Genomic DNA, 21,122 nt, shown 5'->3' with positions numbered 1-21,122 from the left:
CATAGAGTTGTTCCTCCCACCCCTTTATTCTACTTGTGAGGAAATTCAGGTCCAGAGATCTCCAATGTGTCCAAGATCGCAGCCTGTGGCTAATGTGGGCTTTCAACACAGGTCCCTGTGACCCTAAGTTCAGGACTCTTTCCACTGCACCATATGAAGGATTACCGCCTTTACCATCCTGGCCTATTTCACAATGATACAATTTTGCACATTATATTCCATCTTGTGCTAGATGGCACAATGGATAGAGCACTGGCCCTGGAGTCAGCTAGCTATGGGACCCTAGGCAAGTCACTTAACCTGGTTGCCTTCAAAAGATTTTTTCTAAAGTCAGTTTGACTAGAAAACATCACAGATTTCAATGTTTTTAAAAGCATGCTTGTGTGTATGATGACATTTTTAGAAAATAAAAAAAACATAATATGATTTGAATTATTCAAAGAAGAAAAAGAATTTGGACAGATCATTTTTGTGTTTGGTTTGATTAAAAGAAAAACAGAGTTTTAAAGTATACAGAGAATGAATTTAAAAATGTGATATGACGTATCTTCGTTAAGTACTAACATATAAATAGGATCAAAAGGACATTACAAAGAAAAAATAGCCACCAGGAGTGCTTCTCAGTTCTACTAGCACCTAATTATTATTTTACCACTTGAAAGTATCTCTCTGAAACCAAAATTAGTCATTTAATGATTCCACTAGAATTCAGTGATTCAAGTATTGAGACTCCCCAGCAGGATATTATCAATAGTATGTACATCACCATGTAAACAATTTGTCATTCGATTACCCATCTCGATTTTTAATGCATTAGCATAATGTGCAATATAAAGCATGAAAAAAAGAACTCCCCAGAAACACAGACTAAACATACGAACTATATAGCAATTGCATGCATAATGGTATTTCATGTTCTTTAGGACCCACTTATTTCGTCAGCACTGCAACTCACCACTGCTTGCGTTGTTAGCCATCTATAGGAAATGGTCATAAGTGATCAGCTTCATGCATGAGGTGTCATAGTGAGATCTGAGACAGTCCTGCTGATGTGACTTTCTAACTCTAGCCCTAAAGATAAAAAAGATACACATGCTTAGTTTCATCACCTAAACAGGAATCAAGGATGTTGCAATGAGCCCAAATGGCAACACTAGTACACATTTAAAGTCAGTAAATGGGATGCTTTGAAATTACACTGCGGGAAAAGCTGAGAACTTTTTAGTTTCAGATTGAAGCCCACACAAAATAATATGATAAGAGCTGAAATTTGGGTGGCTCTTTTACATTTGTAAGGTGTTTCGGATATATTATTTGATCTGATAATGACATTTGAAAATATTAGGAATTTTTTGGCCAGGCAAATATTTAAAGAGTGATCCATTTTAAGACATATATATATATATATATATATATATATATATATATATATATATATATATATATATGTACACACACACACACACACACACACATATATATAAATACATATACATATGTATCTATTGGGGATAGATAGATTAGATAGGTAGGTAGGTAGGTAGATAGATAGACAGATAGATATAGGCACATGGGAATAATTTTTTAAGTTTATTTAATTCAGAAAAGAGTTATTTGTGTTCATTTGTACTCCCACTCATGCTCAGGTCCTTGCCTCCTCTGAACAGCTTCTCAAAGCTAACAGTAGTAACCAAGAGACTTTTCTTTCCCAAGGCCCCACTTCAAGTTCCCTACAGAGGCTCTGATGAAACCCAAATAAATAAAACGGATTAGAAAATAGAACTGAGTAAAATTTAAATTCCATCTTTGTGACAATGTCTAATTTTTCTCTCATTCTCTCATCATTTCAGAGTTATCACAGTGGAAAAAGCATGAGGACCTGTGTTCACAGCCCCACCTCTGATTTTTATAGCCCATATATCCTTGGGCTATTAACTTCCCTGGGCCTCAGTTTCCCCAACTGTAAAATGAAAACTAGATAGCCGCTGAGATCCCTTCTAGCTCTAAGTCTATGATACAATTTCTAGTCCCCAAGAAAATTTATACTTGTGCCAGTCACATGCTGGTATATAAATAAAAAGTTACATTTACTGAGAAGTTGAAAAGACCCTGTATTTATGGGCCTCCACTATACAATTTCCATGTTAGCGGCAATTACACCATGTGCTCATTCCTCTCCAGTTAGGATTATCTGTCCCCTCATCTCTGCCTAAGACTGGCCTTCGGAGCTGCAACAGCATTTAGGCTCTCAGGAAAAATATGTACACAGGACACACATTTAAATTTTATCAGCACTGCTAACATTTTCTCCATCAGTTTCCTAAGTCTAGACAATTAGCCAAACAATAAATCAAGCCCTGATTTGTAGCATTTGCCAATTTACGAGATGTTAATGATCACAACTTAAAATTTAACGATCAACTCTTGAGAGCTGGTTAATAGTTGGCTCACCACACCCCTGCTTTAGAGGGAAGTTTAAGACTCGACTATACTATGAAGCCCTCTGCATCTATTTCAGTCAATATCTCTGCCTAAATCCTCATCTCTTACAGCAGTCATTTGGGTACTTAGTTATTTATTGTACATTATATTACACAATAATAGAGTATTATTTTATTTTATATTATGTCATATCACGTTACTATATTTCTATATTAATCATTATTTTGCATTAACATTTAACTATGTAATTAAATTATGTTTCCTAAATAACGTTTTTATCTTTTACCCCCATATTCTTCTAGCACAGTGATATTCACAAAGGAGACAAAAATTATTTTTCAAAAATATGCAAAAACAATCTATACCAAAGCTCTTGTATTCTCAAGGAAGAGGTATGGGAGGGTGGGAAGGAGGGAGGGAATTTAGAACTCAAAAAATTTTTTTTTAATGAATGTTAAAAATTACTTTTTCATATAACTGTGAAAAAAATAAAAACATTCTTTAACTATATATATATATACATTTGTACATATGTAAATACAAATATATATACATAACATATGGATATATATACAAATACACATAAATACATGTATACAAAAACATACACTTGAATAAAGGGGAGAAATACCAACTTGCAAATACATCGACATTATTTTAAAACCCAAAAATATATAATGGGCAGATCATATGAATAAAAAATGTAAATGTAAAAGGGAAAAAAATGAGTTCCAGTTGGTAACAACAACAAAACAAAGTTGACTTAATATTATTTGCAGAGCATTCACAGTATCAAGCCTAAAACGAGTGGGTAGAAAGGGTGCTGAATTTGGGATTATAGGATCTGAGTTTCAATTCTGGCTATGCCACTTACTAAGTGTATAAAACCTCTCTGGGCCTCAGTTTCCTTTCCTGTAAATAAGAAGATTTAAGATGATTAACTCAGTGACTTCCAAGGTACATAGATATATGATTCTCTAGAGCAGGTCTGACCAGGTCACTTTTCTATTCAATATACTCCAGTGGTCCCAAGTACCAAGGATCAAATATAAGATACTCTTCATCACTGAATCCTTCCTGATCTTTAGGTGTTCTTATACCTCACTGCTCACACTGACCTCCCTTACTAGAATTCATACAAGATCTGTAATCTTCTATTTCCCTTCCTCTGCACTGGCCTAGATAATCCTAACTAGAAAAGAGCCCTATCTTGGGAGTCATCTCACCTCTTCTTAGTTTCTCTGATTTTCTTCAAGATTCATCTCAAATCCCACCCTCTACAGGAGACCTTTCCTGAGTCTCCTAACTTTCCCTCAGAGGTTACCATCCAAGGCACCATGTGTACCTTGTACATACCTAGATATTCACAAGCTGTTTCTCTCTTTAGCATGGGAGCGACTATAGGACAGGGACTGGTTTTTTGTTTGTCTGTTTCTTTGGGGTTTTTTAATTTGTGTAATGGGAAACTCACTGGCCAAACCCATCTGCTATGATCATTTGCAGGAAGCTCATCTGAAGCAACAATTTCCTATCTGCTAACCACACCGGGAAGCAAAGAAAATGGAGAAAGAACCGAGTGTCTGCTGAGAAAGAAGTGGGTGTGCACTTGAAAGGCACTAATCAACCAAGGCTCTCTCTTCCTCTTTTCCTGCTGGGTTACATAAGCCTCTGGATAAGAAGGAGCCTCTAGCTCTGGGTCCCCACCTGGGAAACCATGTGGCCTAGGAACATGAGCTTCTGTTTTTATCCTCTGCATTCTTTCTCTCCTCTTAAGTGAAAGAATGTCAGACTAACTCACAAGCCTGCGACTTCAAAAGGCTAGGAGAGTAAACCATCAGACCTGGGCGCTGGAAGCAGTCAGTTCCTGATGGCAAGTAAACCTTGTGAGATGAAAGTCCCAAATAAACTGCTTGACCCAGCATAACAATGTATTAAAGGTAACCAAGAGGAAGCAAAAACAGCTCATCTATCGGCTCTACTGCATGGAGAAGTGAACTGGTAGGGTCAATGTTTATAGAAGCTACTTTTACATTTGACTCCATTTTCCCCAGAGACCAACATGGGATACGGGAATATGTTACCAAGTGTTGGGGAGAAATGTTTGTAATTCTTTTCTTACTTTTTTCTCAATAAATACCCCTTTTTAAAAGCTGATTGATGGTATTTGGTTAAATTACATAGGAGTGTTAACCACAGGTGAATATTAGAGAGAACATATTAGAATAAGGGTTTGAGTTAAGAGCATTAGAAAGATACATGCCTTCAAAGGTACCACTAGAACGGAGGTTCCCAAACTTATTTGGCCTGCTGCTTCCTTTAAAAAAAATGACAGTGCCCCTCTGAAAATCTACTTTCTTTAACCCTATAATGGTTTAAAAATTTGCATCATTTAAAAAATATATAAAATATCTTTTAAATGTGTATCTTCAATTTCATAATTTATTGTAAAGTTGTGGTTTTTTCCATATACTGAGACTTTGATGATGCAATATCGCCTCGTATAACTGTATAGTATCTTATTGTTAACAAGTCATTGCGAACATATATTTTTACCAATGCATGCTGGACTTCCCAACAATGTACAACACACTCACTTGGCAACACTTGCCTATTAAGACCTGTCAGCAGACTTACCACTGACAGGTTACAACTGCCTTTTTGTGTGTTTATTTGGAAAATAATGTAACCTTAACTTTGTTATACAACAAATGAAACATGTACAAATGGTTTTTCAAAATTTCCTTCTGTTCTTTCCTTATGCTTCCACCATGCCCTTATTTTTATTCAATGCCCCGCAATTGCACCCAAGACTACTATAGCCCCCTGGATCATTCCAGCACCCTGGACAGTGTCATCCACTTAAGGATATTATGCACTAGAATCTTGAAAGTGAGTTGTAGCCAAACTCACACTGGGATTCCAACCTGATAGTATATACTTAATTCAAAAGAGTTGAGTTCAGAGTCTGTTAGCAATATGCCTGACATTAAATGATCACTTAATAAATACTTGACTGACTGACAGATTAACTACTCCATGAGTAGGAAGTTAGAACACTAGGCTGTTTTCAGTGAAGGAAGTTCCCATAAAACAGTTGGAAAGGTATACTTTACTTTCCTATAAGACCACTGGAAAGTAGCTGATCAAATGGTTTAACCTTAACCATACACAAAGTAGCTTTAAAATAAGTGATTATTTCATGGATGCCTCTAAAGAGACTTAATGGTCTTTTTCCTGTTCAAATCCTTCATTTTCATCCTTAAGAGAAGAATAGATAGAAGGATGATTTCTAAAAGTTTTCAAGGCTTGAATCTCAGAGAAACCATGAAATAAGAAGACTGGCAACAGCTCGCATCAACATATTATAGATCCACAGTATGAGTCACACCACAAAAATCTTCACAGAATTAAATTCATAAATTCTGTATGTCCAGGGCCTACTTTTAAAAGGTCAACTTGCTTTTCCATTTGACTACTAAAGAGGGAGAACTAGATTTAGAGTCATAAGACCTGGGTCCAAGCCCCAAGTCCTATCTGCCATCATTTATTTCACCTTGGAAAACCTCATTGTCTTCTTTTCCTCAAAATGAGGGAAGTTGAACAAAATCAGCTCATTTGAGCTCCATCTTGCTACTGTTCTAATGGGTCATCTCTCCATATAAGGCATACAACAGTACCTCTTCTCAAGCCCTACTCCAGGTTCTCATCATGCCACAGATTCTAACACTGGATTTTGGAAGGTTCTGACTAGCTCTAAATAGTGAGGCAGGTCAACTGTTAAGAGAGAAGGTGCAGAGGGCCTGAAACCTGCCTCAGTGGAAGGAAAGGCATATGTAAGTGGATATAATCACCAACCTCTCAACCATCAAAAGTAATTACAAAACTGCAGCAATAGAACAATTAAAAAGCAGACAAATGTTTTGTGGTTCTTTTATATCAAAAACTGATCCCTTAAAGAGAAACAGCAAGTAACTTATGGTTTGATCAAAATTAATATATTTTGCAAGTGACTTGGAATTTCCTTATGCAAATATAGACACTTATATGTATATGTTATATACATATGAGTATATGCAGTTTGTATATGTATGTATACCCCAGGCTTGTCCAGTCCCCCTACCATTGGGGTACCCTAAGGGGCCTTTGAAATATGTCCAGAATGCCTACAACTGAGGGAACAGCCTTGGTGGGTGCTACAGTCATTTGCACAGAGTTGTTACTGTGTTCAGTCATATCCGACTCTTCATGACCCCATTTGGCATTTTCTTGGCAAAAATACTGGAGTGGTTTGCTATTCCCTTCTCCAGCTCATTTTCCGCATGAGGAAACTAAGGCAAACAGGGTTAAGTGACTTGTCCAGAGTCACATAGCTAGTAAGTGTTTGAGGCCAGATTTGAACTCAGAAAGATAAGTCTTTTGACTTCAAGGCCAGCGTTCTAGCCATTGCAGCATCTAGCAGCTCGTGGCAGAAAGCTGCTAAGCTAACCTAGATACCCCAAAATTCCCTTATAGGTACCAGAGAAGCCTGGAGAAAGAATGAAATCTAATCCACTTGACCTTCCAGGTAGTAAGAGACACAGTAGTCAATGTTACCTATGTATGTAGATATATATGTATAGAGAATATAGGCATATACAAATTCTCTGAATGTAGATCGGGACCTGCCCTAATACTTTGTTTTACAGAGTTACTAAGACATTAACCAGCTTGCGCAGGGTCACACAGCCCAGTATGGGTTGAATGCAGGTCTTCCTGACTCCAATACCAATTCCCTATTCATGGCACCACATTGCCTGTTATGAATATGGAATAAACATGGATTCAAAAATATCTCAAAGTTTAGGAGCACTAGTACTTAATGTTATTTTCTTTTTAAAAAAATCAGCATGGAGCATAACTTGTCATCTGTGTCAGCCTTAGTGACTCACCATAGACCTTTATAATGCCAAAAAAATATTCCAAAGACTAATAAACATCTCTCCCTTGCCTATCTTCTCCAAAGTTGGACTGATCCTCTGCAAAAATTTTTCTTCAACCATTCCAAGTCCCATATATAGTAGACCCTCTGGGACTATTCTCCCAACCTATACTTGCACTGAAAGGTTGAATTCCCAAAGGAAGCTGTAGCCTTACGTCCCATGTGGAAACCTGGGGGACTATATCCTACTACTATAACCCAAGAGTTCCCACTAGGGTGCTTTCAATAATTCCAATCAAAATCTTCAGGGCTAGTTTTCTCTTGAGTACATCCATAGCCAGTAATCTACTCTGATGCCAGAGGTCACCAATCTTGAAGCTACTTCTGCCTCTTTGTATACCCATCTTCCTCGCGCAGATGTCCTTGAGTCTTACTGGACACTGTTTGCCTCTAATCTCTGCTAAAAAGCTACGTGGCCAATGGGTGGGGAGGAGAGTCTTGCTCACCCCAAAAGCAAGACTAATGCCTGCTTCAGAACTAGTGATCTCTCTCTAGGGAATATCTATTTAAAGTCCTTCAAACGAGTATTCAGTTTTTGCTTTACAATGAGCCTGCATTTTAAAATTCTGTTGGGGGAAAGGGGTCCACACTTCATAAAGTGATTCACCCTTCATGGTATGGCCATAACTAATGTAAGACCTTGTTGCAAGTCAGCAAACATTCTACTAACACCTATCATGTGCCATGCAGAGGACATAAAGACAGGCCAAAGCAATTTGTGCCCTCAAGATCACATTCTAATGGTGGAAACAACATGCAAACAACTGTGTACATACAAGATTTATCTAAGTTAAATTGGAAGTAACCCCAGAAGGGCTGGGATTAAATTTTGTGACTATATCAACAGAGTCGAGAGGAAGGATACAAATCATATCCCCTCTCCCTTTCACACAGATGGAACTATAGTAAGTATATATGGAAAAAATGTTGTGTATGTTTGCATGTCTCTATGGTTTGAAAGAGGGGTAATGGAGGAGACTGCAGCAAATGCATTTTTCCATTTAAGGGCAGAAGACACTACTTTCTTATTTCCATTTCCATTTCCAAATAAAAGTAGGAGAAATTTTTTATTTTTTTGTTTTAGTAGGAGAAATTATCAAAGAGGGAATGGTGATACTAGATAAAAAGAGATGTTCATTTTTTTGTTTCTTTCTCATTTAGTTCAATGACCTCTGTCCATTCATTTTTCCTTGGTGTTCTAATGACATGGCAAAAATAAAAAAATAAAAAGAGAAGTAAGAAATCATTCCATTTTCACATTTTTGCTATTCTACTGAAAGTCCTTCAACTGAAAAGGTGACCCAATGACAGAACAGGAAGAGAAAGGGAGGATGGGGAAGATCCCACTTAACCAAGAAATATCCTTAGTTGTCTTTTATTATCCATCGTCAAGGTAAGCTTTTGAATTAGCTTATAAAGCACAAAATTAATCTTCACTGAGTTTATATCAAAGCCAATATATGCTTTTAAACTTTAGATGAAATTTAAATTAGCAGAGACAGCCAAATTGTTCTTATTTCTTATGTTTCTAATGGATATGCTGACCTAAGAAATCTGATGGCGTTTACTTGTATTTAAAATATATACACACAGAACACTACAGTATATCCTTGATCAACCAACAGTTTCTTTTAACCCTGCAAATTACTGAGCACATTATAAAACCATTAAATAATAATGACTTCAGACATGCCAGACAAGGACAGAGAAAATATACTCAACCCTCTCGGATCTGCTCACAAACATCACCTTCCAGACAACACGCAAGTACACCTCTCAGTAACAGAAACACTGTGTCAAGTACATACACCAACTGAGATGAAGCTGAATTTTCCATTATAAACATTTTCTTGCTCCCCCCTGGGATTTTTTTCCCCTAGAGTGGACTAAAAAATTTTTCAAGAAGAAGACTGGCCAGTTAGACTTGTTCTGCAACAAGAAGATGGGGGATGTAATATTAAGAAAGCATGACAGCTTTTCAGCACCTTTCCGAGGTCACATACCACCTTTGTCATCTGCTTCTCAAATCCCATTATGGAGCAGGAAAAAAAAGCTCAGTTTCTCAGTGTGATGAAATCAGTCAGTATTTATGCCAGTTATATAAACATCATTTAAGTGCACAGGATGCATACCAGAGACAGCCAAAATTGCTGCACACGACCCCCAAAGTCCCTGAACATCCAAAGGTGAAACCAAAGCCTGTGCACTCATTTATCTTCCCTCTAAAACAGGGCCTCTTAACCTTTGTATATGTCATAGACTCCTCTGATAGGCATTCTGGTGAAACCCTGGCACCCTTTCAAAGAATAATCTTTTTGAATGCATAAAATAAAAAAACATGTGATTAAGAGGAAACCAATTATACTTAAATATAGTTATCAAAATAGTTTTTGTACAAGTTCATATCTCAGGTTAAGAACCCCTGTTTAATTCAAATAAATTTCCCTGAGTTGAAATTATAACACTTTAAACCATCCCAAGGCATATTGGGCAGAACAATCCTTTCTTATCCTGTTAAGTTTGGTTATAAGTCCTCTACCATAATTCTCAGGGTTCTGTAACCAACAGAGGTGCCTGTATGTGGAGAGGATAAATGGAACCATGAATCGACGATGTCTATCTAGTGTATTTTCTTTCAAACATTCCCCTTTGGCCATTTTGTTGAAATCTGACCTTCAAAACTACCTTCCTTTGCCTGTTTGCAATGTTTTCCTCAAAGTTAGAGTCAACAAACCAGAGGAAGGAAAGGCTGCATTAAAGAAACAGTGAGCCTCTGCTGTGGAAGTCCTTGTAAACAGTCTACCTCTCTAGCAAGATGACAGAAACCTAGGAAGACATCTATAAGAGAGGAAAGGAAAACATCCTAACCCTCACTTTTTGAAATGAAAGGAAGAGAAACTTTTAAAAAATCAAATTCTTTTCTAATTTTTGTAACATTTATTGGCCAAAGGTTTTTCAAGATATGTATATTTGTGTTTGTATATACGTATATATATGTATGTATGTATGTATGCATGTAAATATTGCTGCAGTCACAAATAACTATTGAATCCTGACAAATAAACTGCAATCTCCATCACCGCTGAGTGTACATTTGGGTGGATAGTGGGGTTGTTTTGCTTCTCTGACAGAGTCTGAGCCTTCTAAGGGTCATACTATTCTAGCACATACCTAAAGAAACCTTTTGATGAAGAACGCATCTTGGTGTACTGAAAAATCATTTGCTTTGATGAATCCCTTACCTGTGCACCTGAAATTGATGATCTCCTAATGGAGTCTCCCATCTCTCTCTTTTCCCCTGCCCAAATCTCTCCCAGAATCTCTATACAAGGACAATATCATGAATTTCCAGCAAGAAAGTAGGAGAGAGACAGAGAAAAATTGGGGAGAAATGCACTGAAGAGAGCTAGAACTAGCTAGAGGGATGGATAGGTAGACAGAGATGATAGAAATAATGTAAATATCCTTGTGCATCTCTCTGTATGGCTAATATTTATCTTCTTAGTGTATACAGCGTATATATGGAAGAATTTAAGTTACATCATTCCAGTAAATATATGGTAAACACTGTTTAAAGCCATGGTTTTATTTTCTAAAAATGTGTATCAATTTCAGAAAGAAGGCTACCTACCATCACCCTACCATTTCCATACGCCAGCTATTTCAGCTCTGATTGCTTCCTTTCCTGTCACAGACAGGCCTTCAGCTTCTCCTCCCATTCTCCTCTCTCCTTATCCCAAAGAGAAATACTTAAACACACCCAAGTGTAGGAAAAGATGCTCCTCTGACCGTAAATTGTCCCAGCTTACTGTCTTCTTGCATCCCCAATGTTTTACCTCATTATCCCAGTTTTCTCCCATCCCAGCTTCTTCTCCAACCTACCTCCCTACCAACAGCAATCAGCAGTTATCACTGTAGTCTGCAACGACACAAATATACACAAGGTACAAAACCACAACAAACCATCAAGACCCCAAATGAGCAGTCACCTACCATGCCGTGCCTGAGAATTAGGATCCTGGTCCAGGACTGTTTGCACCATCAAGTGACTCCCTACTTGCTTCTCATAACCCCATTCCAAATTGGAATGAGGAAGGGCTTCTTTGGGGGAGAGGGGGAATTGTTTAGAATTAATGATAAAAAGGTGATTTCCAGAAAATGCAATCTTGAAATTCTTCAGGCCCCAGAAATTGGAGGTCAAGAGGGCTTAAAGCAATTCGCAAGAAAGAAAAAGAAAAAAGAAAAGAAAGAAAAAGAAAAAAAGGAAAAAGAAAAAATGAGCTTGCAGCAAGTATCACCCTTAAAATCAAAATAAAGGGAGGGAGGAGGGAGAAAAAAAAAGAAGAGTGCTTGCTGAATCACCCTCTTTCACTGCCTGGAAACCATTGTGCAGCGTGATGCTGCCTGTACCATTGTGGAACCTACCAGAGGCAAGGGACAGAAGGCTTGGGGAATGGGGTTGCTATGGCAACTGAAAGGAGCACATGTGACGTCAAAGCTCATAGAGGTCTCAGGAGGGATTGGGGGGCGGAAGGGAGGGGGAAAGAGAGAGAGAGAGGCAGAGAAAGAAACAGAAGTCTGATCTATGGCTACAGCTACTGTATTTTCTAGTGGACACTATGGACCAAAGCCCAGGCAAAATGCAAAGACATAATTCCTGTGGCAAAAAATACTAACAATTCTAAAAGCAGGTTTTGTGCTCTGCACAGTTTGGTCATATGCCTCCCTCCATGCAGCGCTCTCTCTCTCTCTCTCTCTCTCTCTCTCTCTCTCTCTCTCTCTCTCTCTCTCTCCCCCTCCCTCCTTCCCTCCCTCCCTCCCCCACTCTTGATTTGCACTGCCTTTCCACTCCTCAGGGATAAACAGAAAAGGACCAACGCACCATTTAAAAACCATATTTCATCTTTGTTCCTCTACTCATCCAGCTGATCACAAAGTATAGGGAGAGAGGTATTCTCCCAAAAGGTGCCACCAAGCAAAGGATTCTAACAACCCCAGCACAGATGTCATCCTTCAAGTAGGAGCTTGGAACAAGGGTGTAATTTCTGCCCCCTTCCCCCCGTTTCTTATCACTCTTTCAAAAATATATTGGTTTTATTCCCTATTTTCAAACTCTAAGATTAGTGCATGGGCAAAAATTGCTGACATTTGAGCTACTGGATGTTGATTTTGTTTTCAGAGGCTCTTCTGATATATAAATAATAGAAGGTGTTCACCTTGTCAATGTTCTGCTAGCGTCCTGGCCTTTAGGGGAGCAGAAAAGCAGACTGGCTGCAGCAGTGGTCCAGGCTCCTTTTTTCTTTTCCTTTTCTTGAGGGGTAAGGGAGGAGGAGGGGGAGGGGGTGGACAAGAGGACAGGATCTTTGATCTCATTGGTGCAGGGAACTCTGAGGGAGGAAACTCCTGCGCTGATGCAGTTCTGCACCTGCTCTGCAGCTGAAGTCTTAAGAGAAATGCCCAGAGCACTTCTAATCCCAGTGAAAAGGGTTCTGTCTTGCAATATTAGCAGCTGAATTTATATTTAACAAGAAACAACAACTATCATGGAATTTCTATAGCTTTTTAAGGGTTGCCAAGCACTTTACAAATATTATCTCAGTTTATCCTCACAACAACTCCTGGGAGACACTGCTATTATTATTTTACTGCTGATGTAATTTTTGGTATTTGTCAATATTTATTTTACTTATTATTGAGTCATTTTAAAGATTATAAATACCCAAATTAACTACAAAGGACATGTGAAAAAAGATGCTATCTGCAGCCAGAGAAACAGAAATACAGAATGATTTATGTATGTATACATATATATATATGTTTGTGTGTGTATGCATACATAAGTGTACATATTATATATATAAATATATATTATATATAAATATATATAATTATATATAAAAACATATATATTTGTGTCTAATGGTAGCCATCTCTAGTGTAGGGTGGGAGAAAAAAGGGGGAAAAGAAATTTGTATGCTTTTATTATAATATCCATTTTACAGATGAGGAAACTGAGGCAGGCAGCATAACTTGTCCAGGGTTACATAGTCCATAAATTTCTGGGATTGGATTTGAAGTTAGATCTTTCTGATTCCACGTCCAGGGAGCTATCCACTTGGCCAACTAGCATCTCAAAAACATTTATATTTTTATAATCATCCTTATAAAGATGTGGGATACCTCTTCACCCCATTAGTTTCCTTATTAGGCATGAATTTCTTTAAGAGGATCAAGAAAAAAAGCCATAGGATTGGTTAAGAGGAACATTTAGCACACATTGTGACTACAGCTAGGTCCCAATTAGTGCAAATAATGAATCCCCTAAAGTAGTCGCATTATTAGAATTTATACTGTTGCCCATCTGTGCGCTTATTTGAGAGAGGCCCAGCTCATGGTTGGAAGATTTAATTTCTGGAGTTGTAGATTGCAGTTCGAGTCAATTCACTGAAAGAAAACTGCTTTTGAGGAGGAGAGAATTTTCCCCTGTTTACACACAAACACGTATGCCTTGCACTGACCATGTCATCTGGGAGGGGAGACAAATAGGAGATAATTCCTCCAACCCGAAGTGAGACACATCAAGAACAAATAAAAAAAAAAATACAGACATAGATAGGTACAGAAAGGTGACTATTAGAGGAAAGAATCCGCTCCAAAGTGCTTTCCCCCTTGAACAATTCAGGAATGATGTGGACTTAAGATGGACTTCCAGTAACTAGGCATTACGAGTTTGTTTATATTCTCTACATGTGTGTCTCATTACCGCTGCATTTTAAGTTTAAACCCATGATTTCCTGGATTTTGTATATACTTGTAGAAGAACGTTCCTTATACTTTATGGGTAGTTTTGGTTTTTTTTTTTTTTTGGTAGCACGGGTTCCCATTAAAATTATTTTTAGAAGAATACTAAGATGGCATTTGTCTATTAAAATATGTCTCCATCTTCCAACTACATATCTGCATATGGCTATATTTTCTTCATATACTTCAACCAAAACTATATATTACAACATACTGAATACAGAAGCAGATAAGAGATTATGTCTTCAATTAAGCCAAACATTAAAGAGATTTGTAAAAAAAAAAAAAACAAAAATGTAAAACGATGATACTCTTCTTACAAATTTTTCTGTTTTGGAAAATAGTTTATTTTTTGTTAAAATATTATTTAAATTACATGTTAATGTAATGCAATGAGTTCATTTTTATTTTAATTAATAATCTTTTAAAATTTTATCTGTTCCAATTTCTAATATAGTAAATATCAGGAGATATAACCAACATAATCAGAAGCTGTTTGGGATCCTCAATAATTTTTTTTTTAATTTAGTTTTAGTTTTCAACATTCCCTTTCATAAGATTTTGAGTTCCAAATTTTCTCCCCCTCTCACCACTCCAAGATGGTGTGCAATCTGATATAGACTCTACAATATGCATTCATATTAACATATTTTCACATTAATCAAGTTGTAAAGATGAATTAGAATCAATGAGAGGAATCACAGATCCTCAATCATTTTTAAGGTGTAAAAAGATCCAGAGGCAAAAATTTGTTCATGGATCCCCAATGTGTTTCCTCCAAACAGCAAACATCTCCCCCAGCAACAATCAGTTATGATCAATTAGCTTTTACAAAAGGGTTTTACTGAGAAACTGTAGCAAGAATTGATGTACAATATCATGTTACCCACACAAGGATATGCTCTCCTTTCTCCATACCTACTTGGTGCCTGGGGAGACTAGCGGCTATTAGAAAACATTTATCCCATCAAGTTTGTCCCATTTCTGAGGCTTACAGGATGAGATGTCTCAGATGCAAGATGAAATCACTTCTAAGCTGGGTCAACAAGTTGCTTTACAGCCAACTCCTCACAAGACTTGAGTACTGCTCCTACCAGCTCCAATTGGTGAAGAAATCTTTGATGGCTCTTTCAGCCTTTTGAAGCTTGCCAAGTCATAACCCAACATACTAGAGGCTTTCCTCCAGGACTTTTAATGTTCCATGTTCCATGGATACCAGATACAGTTAGCCTGCTGATCTCACTGTAACAGCATCCACCTTTCTTTTCTAAATGTCACTTCTTACTGCAATCTACCATGTGCTCTCCTGCCCTTTGGGTCACCCACAATTGTGGTTCTATAGAGATTGTGGTATTCCCTGATTCATAGGCCAACAGTATCACCAATATTAGAAATATGGAATTTCTTTTTTATCAAGGAGTAACTTGGGGCTGTCAAAATAATAGTAATAGCTAACATTTAGCTAGCACATTATGAGTTATGAAGTATTTTACAAATGTTATCTTATTTGATCTTCACAGTAGCTCTGGGAGGAGGGCAGTAATTATTGTCTCCATTTTACAGATGAGGAAACTGAGGCACAGAGAAGTTAATTGACTTGCCCAGAGTCACATAGCTAATACGTGTTTGAGGCCAAATTAGACTCAGTTGTTCCTGACTTCAAGTCCCATAACCCAATCCCCTCTCCTATTGAATTCTGAGTCAAAGTGATTGTCCATTTGTTGTGTGTGTATGTGTGTGTGTGTGTGTGTGTGTGTGTGTGTGTGTGTGTGTGTGTGTGTGTATCCTGATCTATATACCCAATGGGCCAATTGTTGACTAACAGGCATTCCTGTGACAAAGAATATTGACCTAGAAGTGAGTAGGCCTGATTTTTACTTCCAACTCTGTCACTGGCTAACAGTTATACTTTTTTTTTTTATTGTGGAGTTATTTTTCAGTCATGTCTGATTCTTTGTGACCCCATTTGAGCTTTTCTTGGCAGAATTGGTGGTTTGCCATTTCATTCTCCAGCTCATTTTACAGATAAGGAAACTAAGGCAAACAGGGTTAAATGACTTGCCCACGGTCACACAGTAAGTGACTGAGCCCAGATTTGAACTCAGGAAGATGAGTCTTCTTGCCTCCAGGCCAGGCACGCTATCCACTGCTCCATTTAGTTGCCCAGTTAAACTTTAGTCAAGTGATTTAATTTCTTCTGATTTCAGTTCATTAATACAAAGAGGGCACTGAAGCAAATGATATTTATAAGTTCCCTCCTGTTATAATGTTCTGTGCTTCTGTGACATAGCTAGTAATAATTATCTTCTCAAAGTGGCAGAGTGATTTAGAGCTGGAAATGACCTTCACCATCATTGTGCCCAACACATTCTGGTGCATCTGGGGTGGGAATGGTTCAGATGAAGAATGACGTCTACCCACAGCAACAGCAGTTCACAAAACTTTATTACTACTTGGAAGAAAAGAACAGGTGCCAACTAGAGAAAAGGGCAGCCCCTATCAGTACGGGAACTAGCAGGAAGTATCTTTCTTCCCATATAGAAGGAGGGATTGAAAGAAGATGGAAGAGGGGAGCCTGAGGGATGAGTCAGGGACCATGGAGAGGTCCAGGAACATGAGAGCTCTGCAGACAAGATGACAGCAAAGGAAACGCACCACTACAGTAAACTAAATAGGAGTGGATCAGCTCACTACTCCACTTAATGAATGAACTACCAGGACAGAATTTTGAATTTGCCCTTTCACTATTACTGGTAAATTGGGTAACATTTCATTTCCTCCCTCACCACTGACTGGGAACTGAAATCTCTTACCCTTAAATCTTGTTTATTTGCTATCTATATTTTTATGATAGGTTTTGTCTCTAGATAAAGAGAAGTTGATTTTTATTTCACCCTGGGAGATTGCTATAGAAGAATTGATCATTGATGAGGGGCAAACAAGGACCTTATGGCCCTAGACTAATGTCAAGCCTACAAGCTTGAAGCAATGAGATATGCTTTCTCTCTCTCTCTCTCTCTCTCTCTCTCTCTCTCTCTCTCTCTCTCTCTCTCTCTCTCTCTCTCTCTCTCTCTCCCTCCCTCCCTCCCTCCCTTCCTCTGTCTCTCCCCTTCCTCTCTCCCTTTCTTTCTCTCTCTGTCTCTGTCTGCCTATCTGTCTGTCTGTCTGTCTCTTTCTTCCCCCCATCATTCCACCTCCTCTCTCTCCCCCTCTCTACCCTTGGTGACCTCTGTTTCTCTGTCTCTCTCTCCCTTCCCCCTCTCCTTTCCTCTCTCCCCCCACCAAAGGGGAGCATGAAAAACACTATTGTTTTCTGTCACAAATATGGACCAAATGGACATTAAATTGTCAAGTACCTTTAAGAGAATTAACTTGTTGTTGAAAGAAAATTGATGCTCTAGGAACCAATATCAAAAAATAAATGCTAGTATCAGATCCCAATTTGTTCCTGAAGAATTGAAACAAGCTAAAAAAATTTGAGGGAAAACTTGGTATTCAGGGAATACTGGAAAAAAATTGACAGAAAAATTTTTTTGTGTATTAGCTGAAGAAAAATTGGAAACTGAGGCAAGGTTGGGGACTACTTCATGCAAATAAGCTACTGAAAGATGCTCAGAAGAAAACTCTAACATCAGCCCTAAAATACTGAAGTCTGGGAGAGGAGAAATTAAGATAGCAGGGTAGCAGAAAGAAGTCTATCTGAACTCCTCTGGCACAAAGATCTAGAAAACTCACCAAGCCAAATTCTGATTGGGATATCCAGGGAAAAGTCACCCTGAGTCATTTTTTCAACCCAGGTCAGCATGGGGAGACAAAGAGGTCCAGTTCTAGGTCACAGATCCAGGGCCAGATTCAAATTCAGGTCCTCTTGACTCCAAATCTGGTGTTCTAGCTACCTGGCTATCCAGCTGCCCTAGAGGATTTAGAGTGCAGAGTACTAAATTTGGAGTATAGGAGAGCTTAGTATAAATTCTGCCTCAGGTGCTTACTAGCTGTGTGACTCAGAACAAACAGTTTAACCTCCCTCAACCTCAGTTTCTTTATCTGTAAAATGGAAACATGTTTTACCTCACAGGGTTGTTGTTAAGTTGAAATAAGATTACACCTTCTGGAAAGGTACCTGTAGCTTGGGAGCAGCCAGAAGTGGACTGATACTTCTAATGTCCAGGGACTGAAAGAGGTCCAAGATTGGGCACTAGGGTAGGAAACACCAGAGCAAGAATCGATCCCAGGGGATCTAGCACAAGCTGGAGGGAGGAGCAGGTGGCATTTGGCAGACCTGTCACCCACTACCCACTTCCAGGTCACAGATCCAGGAAGGATGAAGGAGGGGGCCTGCATCTAGAAGACTGTGGACCCTAGCTGTGCTAGGAACAAGTCCAAAAGCAAACAGTAGTTGTGTGGTTCTGATCCCAAGATCAGAGCAGGGACTCAGTTCTAGCCCCCAGTATAGACTGAAGCTCTCAATGGAGTAAGCAGGGGGTGCAGAAATCCCAGATGAAAGTGCATCCTGAAGTTGTCACCCTGAACCTATAGAGCCTCCCAGTGGCTGAGTCAAGCAGCAGTCTACTGAATCTTCTAAACAGGGACAATCCAACAGGCCCAGACCTGAGACAAGACTTACAGAGCTCAAACTAGGAGGGCAGTGAGCAGCCCTCGTTCAGAATCACCTCACTTTGAAAGCACTGAAAACTTTCAGGTACCTAGCCTGAGCTATGAAAGTAACAGAAGGATGAAAATTCAACTGATATCCTGCCTTTCCCCTACCAAGAAGTGAGCAGAATCCACATCTAACAAAATCTAAAGAAGGAAACTGAAAGAATGAGCAAACAAATGAAAAAAAGTACCTATTATAAAGAGCTATTATAGCAACAGGGAAGATAAAAACAGAAATCCAGAAGAGAAAGAATAAAAATATCTACAAGCTAAACCTCAAATTAAAATGCAGCTTAAAATCAACCAGAATTCCTGGCAGAAATAAATAGATTTTGATTTTGTTTGTTATAATAACTAAATGAGAGTGGGGGGGAGGGGAATGGGAAAACATGAGAGTTGTGGAAGAAAGATATGAAAAGAAAATTAACAGCTTAGAATAAAGTATAAAAATAACTCCCTGAAAATTAGAATTGATGAAATAGAATCATCTCAGGACTCCATGACACATTGAAAAATATTAAAAACAAATTTTTTAAAAAACAGAAGAAAATGAGGTATTTCACAGCAAAAACAACTGACCTGGAAGACAGATTAAGGAGAAAAAAACTAGGACTCACTAGACTACTTGAAAGTCAGTCAAAAGAAGAGCCTTGATATCATATTTCAAGACATTTTAAACTGCCCAGATCTAATCAGAGAGCAAAATATAGTTCACCTCCTAAAAGAAACTCCAAAATAAAAACTCAACAATATATCAGCCAAAATTCAGAGCTCCCAGATAAAAGAAAAAAATATATTGGAAATACGAAGAATTCAAATATTCAGGATTACAAATAATTTAGTAGCTGTCCCTATAAAGAAGAAGAAAACTTGGAATATGATATTCCAGAAGGCAAAATAAATAGGCTTATAACCAAAAATAATTCATCTAGCAAAACTGAATACAATCTAACAGGGGTAGAAATGAATCTTTAATGAAATAGAGGACTTTCAAGCATTTCTAATGAAAAGACTAAAGTCACGCAGAGACTTTAACATACAAATAAGAGTCAAATTAAAAATAAAAAGATAAGCATGAAGAAGCAAGTAAAAATGCCTAAATAATGATAAAACTGTTTACATTCTTATTTGGAGCTATGATACATGTATCCCCAACTCATTATCATTACCGTGGGGCAGAGAGAGTTTAGTTAGACAGAGGATCTGGGAGTGATTCTGTTTGTTAATATTGTGATGATCTAAAAACAAGAATGAAAATGGAGGGGAGCTGGTAAAAGGGGAAAGTAGAGAAGAATGGGAAGCATTTTCTCATGTAATTATAGTGCACAAGTAGGAGTTTATTTAACAAAGAGGAGTATGTTGGGCAGTGTATAATTCATAAAACCCACTCCCATATGAACTGATCGAAGGAGAGAATATTCATACACACACTGGTGGGTACAGAAATACATTTCACCATGTGGGGAAATAGAAAAGAGAGAGGTTAAGAAAAAAAACAAGATTAAGATGAGTGGAATAAGTATGGGATATGTCAGGGGGAAAAACACTCTTAAAGAGGGGACATGAAACAAAGAGGAGAAGTATAAGTGTAAGGATGAAGGGAGATACAGAATTAACAATCATAATTATGAATGTGAATATGAGGAGCTCACTCATAAAATAGAAGACAGCAAAATGGATAAGAAGCTAGAATCCAACAATATATTGCTTACAAGGAACACACTTCAAAGAGAAAGATATACATGGAGTTAAAATAAGGGCTAAAGTAGAATCCATTTTACTTTAACTGAAAATTTATGATTTCAGGCAAAGCAACAGCACAAATAGCCTAATTAAAAGAGATAAATAGGGAAATTATATTTTGCTGAAAAGTATTATAGATGACAATGAATTAATATAAATAGTAAACATATATACACCAAATTGTATAGCATATAAATTTTTAAAGGAAAATTAAATGAGAAATATAAAATGAAACTGTAATAGTGGGAGAATCTTTGATTTACCTCTCTTAGAGCTAGATAAAGCAAACCAAAACATAAAGAAAAAGAAATTAAAGACCCAAATAGAATTTCAGAGAAGTTAGCTATGTTAGATAGAATTCTAGAGACTTTGAACTGGAATTGAATGGAATACATCTACGATGTATATGGTACCTTCACAAAAGCTGCGTATTAGGATATAAAATCTTCTTTTTCAAAAAAATAGAAAAGCAGAAATATTATCTTTTACTAATCATAATGCA

At 37.7% G+C, this 21,122-nt stretch overlaps 1 protein-coding gene across 3 annotated transcripts in view; it reads right to left on the bottom strand.

Annotated features, from left to right (window-relative positions):
- The window catches only part of MAPK10 (mitogen-activated protein kinase 10), a 162,507-nt gene extending 150,678 nt beyond the window's left edge, over nt 1-11,829 (bottom strand). For all 3 annotated transcript variants that reach the window (XM_072622756.1, XM_072622755.1, XM_072622757.1), the window contains exons 1-2: nt 11,414-11,829; nt 956-1,071 (exon numbers count right to left, since the gene is read on the bottom strand). The gene's annotated coding sequence lies outside the window, so the exon portion shown is untranslated. The remainder of the gene's footprint in view (nt 1-955; nt 1,072-11,413) is intronic.
- Nucleotides 11,830-21,122: the final 9,293 nt, after the last annotated feature.

The sequence above is a fragment of the Notamacropus eugenii genome, chromosome 7, assembly GCF_028372415.1.
Source record: "Notamacropus eugenii isolate mMacEug1 chromosome 7, mMacEug1.pri_v2, whole genome shotgun sequence".
In the NCBI taxonomy this organism is placed as follows: Eukaryota; Metazoa; Chordata; class Mammalia; order Diprotodontia; family Macropodidae; genus Notamacropus; species Notamacropus eugenii.
The sequence above is the reverse complement of the archived record's forward strand: the minus strand, read 5'-3'. Positions and strand labels throughout refer to the sequence as shown.